This window comes from Schistocerca americana, chromosome 10 (assembly GCF_021461395.2).
Source record: "Schistocerca americana isolate TAMUIC-IGC-003095 chromosome 10, iqSchAmer2.1, whole genome shotgun sequence".
Classification (NCBI taxonomy): Eukaryota; Metazoa; Arthropoda; class Insecta; order Orthoptera; family Acrididae; genus Schistocerca; species Schistocerca americana.
In genome coordinates this window covers 153,752,550-153,759,318 of record NC_060128.1, presented here as the reverse complement: position 1 = coordinate 153,759,318, position 6,769 = coordinate 153,752,550, and positions in this window count along the sequence as shown.

The following is a 6,769-nucleotide window of genomic DNA, read 5'->3' as shown; positions in this document are numbered from 1 at the left end:
CGCCACAGTCGCAAGCGGCCAAAGGAAGTTTACCCCATCTGTGTAAGGAGTCGGCGCATCCCCTACAGTTGGTTCTGATGCGATTAAGAGTTGACCAAACTTTGCGAGGGCAATGAAATCCTTTTGGTTTACTGAAGATGCATGGCACACTGTGGCAGTTTACTGCTGTCCTGCTCTCCCATTCCTCTTTCCATCGGTCATTTATTTTGAAGTTGGTTTGGTGCAGCGCCTGTGCGGTCTTTAGTGGCGGATGCCTAGACCGGAGTCGGTTTCCTTGGATGACGTGAGTATCTTTATGGATTTGTAATTGAGGGTTTGTCACGATTTTTTGAAATTCTCTAACAAAAAAGAAAAGGTTCAAATGGCTCTGAGGACTATGGGACTTAACATCCACGGTCATCAGTCCCCTAGAACTTAGAACTACTTAAACCTAACTAACCTAAGGACAGGACACAACACCCAGTCATCACGAGGCTGAGAAAATCCCTGACCTCGCCGGGAATCGAAATTCTCTAACCAGAGCGTGTTCTCGGCGCAGGTTAGGAGGGGCTATGTTACTGAGAACGGGCAGCCACACTGTAGGAGTTGGCCTGATTGTGCCTGACGGAACACGCATTGTAGCATTAAGTTGGCTATCTACCATATGTGTGTGTTTGCTGTTGAGCCACACTGGGGCACAGTATTCTGCCACTGGATACACCAAGCCAAGTGCGGATGTTCTTAAGGTAGATGCTGTGGTGCCACAGAGCTTCTGCAATATGTTGTTGCGTGTTTTAAGTTTCGCTGCAGTTTTCGTCAGGTGTTCTTTGAATGTTAGTCTCCTATCTAGGGTAACCCCAAGGTACTTTGGGTATTTGTTGTGATTTAGTATTTTCCTGTCAAGATATACATGTAGTTCTCTGTTGGCCATTTTGTTGTTCAAATGGAAGGCAGATACTTCCGTCTTTGTAGCACTAGGTTGTGGCCTCCATTTTCTAAAGTACTCGCTGAGAATTCCTAGGTCACTCGTAAGGATATCTTCGGCTATATTTCTGTTGGCTGTTGCCAGAGCCCAGCCGTCAGCATAACCAAATTTACGCGATCTGGTTGCGGGCATATCAGCGATGTAAAGGCTGAAAAGGAGGGGCGCAAGAACAGAGCCTTGTGGGAGTCCATTATTGAGTTTCATCTGTTTACTTCTCTCATTCCCCATTATTACTTGGAAGGTTCTATTTGACAACACATCGTCAATGAGGTTGGTTATCTTCTTGCTGGAGACGGCACAGATTAATTTGTACATGAGTCCCTGTTTCCAAGCTGTATCATAGGCTGCTGTTAGGTCTATGAATGCTGCACCTACTTTGTTTCTTCTGCAACCTCGCCTCTATATATGTTGTCAGAGATGTATATATAGCAGCGATAGGGACGGAATCCTGCTTGTTCGATAGGGATTTTTTTTAGTGTAGTTTGGCCTATTCTGTTGAGGAGCAGTCTTTCTAGTAATTTATAGACCATACTGAGAAGGGCAACGGGGCGGTAACACTCTGGTCTATCGCCTGGTTTAGCAAGTTTCAGGACTGCGATGATCTTTGCTCGTTTAAGTGAGGGAGAAATGTTACCCACTTGGAGAATGTCCGTAAATAACTTAGCCAGCCATTGTTTTGTGTGGGCTCCAACATGTATGAGGAACTCGGGGTGGATACCATCGAAACCCGGAGTCCATTGCAATTTTGGGTCAACTTGTTGCCTCCATTCTAACTGCATGTCCAGCCCATTGCAGTCTTTCGCTTCCCATCACTCTCAAGATGTTGGGCTCCTTGTACAGCTCTTCTAATTCTGTGTTATGGCGTCTTATCTATTCTCCACCAGTGTGATCTCGGACTGGTCCAAATATTTTTCTGAGGACCTTCCTTTCAAATGTCAGCAGTCGGTTAAGGTATTGTTTTTGAGTGCTCCAGGATTGAGAACCATAAAGTACTACTGGCATTATTAATGTCTTACAAACTATAGCTTTAGTTGTTGACAGACACTTCTACATTTTAATATAGGGTCTAGAGAGTGATAGCATCTGTTTCCCCCCTTACAGTCGTGCTGTTCTCTCTGTTTCAGTTGATGTTACTTCACATGTTTATACCTGGTGTGGTTCACAATTAAATCGCGAGTTTGGGATCTTTCTTCCTATGGTCATGTACTTAGTCTTTCCAGAGCTGATTTGTAGACAGAACCTAGCTGCCAATAATTCCAAGGTCTGGATACTTCTTTTCAGATCTTCTTATGCGCATGTTAATAGTGCAATGTCGTCTGCATAGGCCAGATATGTAATGTATTCATTGCCAGTTTGAATGCCCTGGAAGTTTTCTTTGTTCAAACCCCGCATTACCTTCGAAAATGCCAGGTTGAAGAGGACAGGTGACAGCCCATCTCCTTGGCGTAATCCTGTTATAACTTGGCAGCTTTCTGTCATTTTATTGCCTACATTAACCTTAACCTTAAGGTTTGTGTCATTTAGGCATATCTCTGACCAACTTCTTTGGCATACCAAACTTTGTCATAGTTCTAATAAGGCTGGGTCTGTGTATACTGTCGTAAGCCTTCTTGAAGTCTACAAACAAGAGATGTATCTCTCTGCCGTATTCGTACATTTCTTCACATACATGTTTTAGGACAAGAATCTGGTCCGTGGTTGATCTTCCTGCTTCAAAACCTCCTAGTATTCTCCAATTATGTCTGCTGCTAGAGGTTTTATTTGTTCCAATAGGCAGTTGGAGAAGATCTTATAACAGATGTTGGGTAGCGCTATGCCCCTATAGCTGTCACATACTGGATTGTCTTTTTATATATGGGACACATCACAGCTACCTTCTATTCCTCTGGTATTTCATGTTTTGCCCAAATTTGCTCGATTAGCTTGTGGATTTTGAAGCAGAGGATTTCGTCTCCAGACTTTGAGAAGTTCTGCGGGAATTTCGTCCTCTCCTGGACTTTTACCATTCTTAAGGTTTTTTAATCTGGTTCCTTATCTCTTCAATGGTAGGTGGAGGATATTCTGGGTTTACTGTTACTGGGTCATCAAACTCGAGTAGTTCGGTTGGTTCATCAGAGTTTAGTAACTCTCCGAAGTACTCCACCCGTCTTCTCCCAATGTTTTGATCTTCTGTTAACATTCTTCCATTGGCATCTTTTATGAATTTGTGTTCATGGTATGTCTCTCCTTTGTAGTTTCAACAGGTCTCAGTATTCACAGTTGATTACTACTTTCTTTTCCAAAGAAAATATTTTGTTACCAATAAATACTAAGCTAATAATACACTCCTGGAAATGGAAAAAAGAACACATTGACACCGGTGTGTCAGACCCACCATACTTGCTCCGGACACTGCGAGAGGGCTGTACAAGCAATGATCACACGCACGGCACAGCGGACACACCAGGAACCGCGGTGTTGGCCGTCGAATGGCGCTAGCTGCGCAGCATTTGTGCACCGCCGCCGTCAGTGTCAGCCAGTTTGCCGTGGCATACGGAGCTCCATCGCAGTCTTTAACACTGGTAGCATGCCGCGACAGCGTGGACGTGAACCGTATGTGCAGTTGACGGACTTTGAGCGAGGGCGTATAGTGGGCATGCGGGAGGCCGGGTGGACGTACCGCCGAATTGCTCAACACGTGGGGCGTGAGGTCTCCACAGTACATCGATGTTGTCGCCAGTGGTCGGCGGAAGGTGCATGTGCCCGTCGACCTGGGACCGGACCGCAGCGACGCACGGATGCACGCCAAGACCGTAGGATCCTACGCAGTGCCGTAGGGGACCGCACCGACACTTCCCAGCATATTAGGGACACTGTTGCTCCTGGGGTATCGGCGAGGACCATTCGCAACCGTCTCCATGAAGCTGGGCTACGGTCCCGCACACCGTTAGGCCGTCTTCCGCTCACGCCCCAACATCGTGCAGCCCACCTCCAGTGGTGTCGCGACAGGCGTGAATGGAGGGACGAATGGAGACGTGTCGTCTTCAGCGATGAGAGTCGCTTCTGCCTTGGTGCCAATGATGGTCGTATGCGTGTTTGGCGCCGTGCAGGTGAGCGGCACAATCAGGACTGCATACGACCGAGGCACACAGGGCCAACACCCGTCATCATGGTGTGGGGAGCGATCTCCTACACAGGCCGTACACCACTGGTGATCGTCGAGGGGACACTGAATAGTGCACGGTACATCCAAACCGTCATCGAACCCATCGTTCTACCATTCCTAGACCGGCAAGGGAACTTGCTGTTCCAACAGGACAATGCACGTCCGCATGTATCCCGTGCCACCCAACGTGCTCTAGAAGGTGTAAGTCAACTACCCTGGCCAGCAAGATCTCCGGATCTGTCCCCCATTGAGCATGTTTGGGACTGGATGAAGCGTCGTCTCACGCGGTCTGCACGTCCAGCACGAACGCTGGTCCAACTGAGGCGCCAGGTGGAAATGGCATGGCAAGCCGTTCCACAGGACTACATCCAGCATCTCTACGATCGTCTCCATGGGAGAATAGCAGCCTGCATTGCTGCGAAAGGTGGATATACACTGTACTAGTGCCGACATTGTGCATGCTCTGTTGCCTATGTCTATGTGCCTGTGGTTCTGTCAGTGTGATCACGTGATTTTCAAATAACTTCCGGGAATTCAGCCAGGTAACACTTTCAGCGACCGCCGATATTTCGGAGGGAGAACACCCCGCCATTTTCAAGGCAAACTGCAACGGACAGGCGGCGTACATGCAAATTTAATACCTCGGTTCTCGGACCCAAGCAGGAAAGATAACACACACACACTGAACACTAGTGCCACCAAAGATGGCCAAAGTCAGAGCTATCGATAGTGAGACTATGAATTCGCAGGTGAGGTAGCATTGAGTCTGTCCCTCTGTTTCTTGACAAGGGAGGGAGCCGGATTCCAAACAGAGTTTAAACAGAAACCTCCATCCCTGTTAACAAGGTTGCTCGCTAATTTAATCTCAACTGCCTCCCTAATGACACTGTTCCAATAGCTGGACGTGCATGCCAATATCTCGGTGTTATTATATAACATGGGGTGACCAGTATCCAAGCAATGTTCAGCAATAGCAGATCTATTTGGCTGCTGTAATCGTGTGTGCCGTTTATGCTCAGTACATCTGTCCTCCACGGTCCTGATAGTTAGACCAATATATGCCATGCCGCAGCTGCAAGGGACACGATATACACCCGCCTTACGCAGTCCAAGATCATCCTTAACGGAACTCAAAAGTGCTCTAATTTTAGATGGAGGTCGGAAAACACATTTCACATCGTATTCCCGGAAGTTATTTGAAAGTTGTATACGCCAGGAGAAACTCAGGTCTGATCATGTGATGTATCTGACCCCAGGAATGTGTCAATAAAGTTTCCCCTTCCTGGGACAATGAATTCACGGTGTTCTTATTTCAATTTCCAGGAGTGTAGCAATAAACAGCAGTTCTATAGTATAAGTGAGTAGATAATAGCTTTCTTTCCCATATCTGATTTACCTATCATAAATATGAATAGAACTGAGTAGTATAGTAGTAGCTGATCGTTAGTAAACCAAGTTTCTACGATTTTCTTGTTTTTTACACACGCGCATACTTTGACTGCGCATCCCTAAGAACACGACGAAAGAATGAATTCCTCCAAGAGAAGTATGTCGTGTAACGCTGTTTCATTTGGAAGGTTCATCATGCCAGTAAAAATCGATGCGAGAAACAGACCTAGAAAACCCAGAAAAAATACAACAGATTTCTGAGCAGAATTACGGGAAGTGTGCGCTCGTTTACATAGCATAGTAATGAAGTGTTTTGTGTTGTTGATAATGATTTTCTGTGTAGTAATGTGTGAACCCGCGTTGTTTTTCTCTGCGAAATGTGACTTCGTAAACAAAGGACGTGTGATCTAGAAGCATCAGCTGTGATTCTTAAGAGTGCGCCAGAAACATTATCCTGGGCAAAGCGAGCTGCGACGAAGAGAGGCTCTATTTTACGGAGTTACAGACGAGTGCGAAGATTTTGACTGGATAGCCGAATTACGAGACAATGATGGTCTAAATACCATTTGTGAGGCAGAAAGATAGATGGTAGTAAAGTTGTATTACAACGCATTTAACAAAACTAGCTTCTATAGTTAAGTGCTACTGGCACTAATTATTTACAGAAAAGTAGAAAAAGTTGTATAAGCCGACCTCAGCGAAGATCAGCATGGGTTCTGAGGAAATGTAGGAATACGCGTGGTAATACTGACCACACGACTTTTCTAGAAGAAACGATGAAAAAAGGCAAACCTACTTCTATAGCAAGGATGTCCAATCCGCGGCACATGAGTTGAATGAGGCCCTAATCAACTATCAGTGCGGCCCAAGAAGTGAGCAACCATCGTATGGTCGAAAAAAAAAAATCCATAAAATTCCGTTTACGTTATCATAAATTGAGTATTTTCAATCTGAAACTCCTGCCATGCGATGCTGTTCTCTTAATGATCCATTCAAATGGCTCTGAGCACTATGGGACTTAACATCTGTGGTCATCAGTCCCCTAGAACTTAGAACTAATTAAACCTAACTAACGTAAGGACGTCACACACATCCATGCCCGAGGCAGGATTCGAACCTGCGACCGTAGCGGTCACGCGGTTCCAGACTGAAGCGCCTATAACCGCACGGCCACAACGGCCGGCTAATGATCCATTCCATTCTTAATGTAGCCCCCCACGCTACACTTAAAGGCTCAGAATCTGGTTCTTATAATCGACCAATCCGTCAGA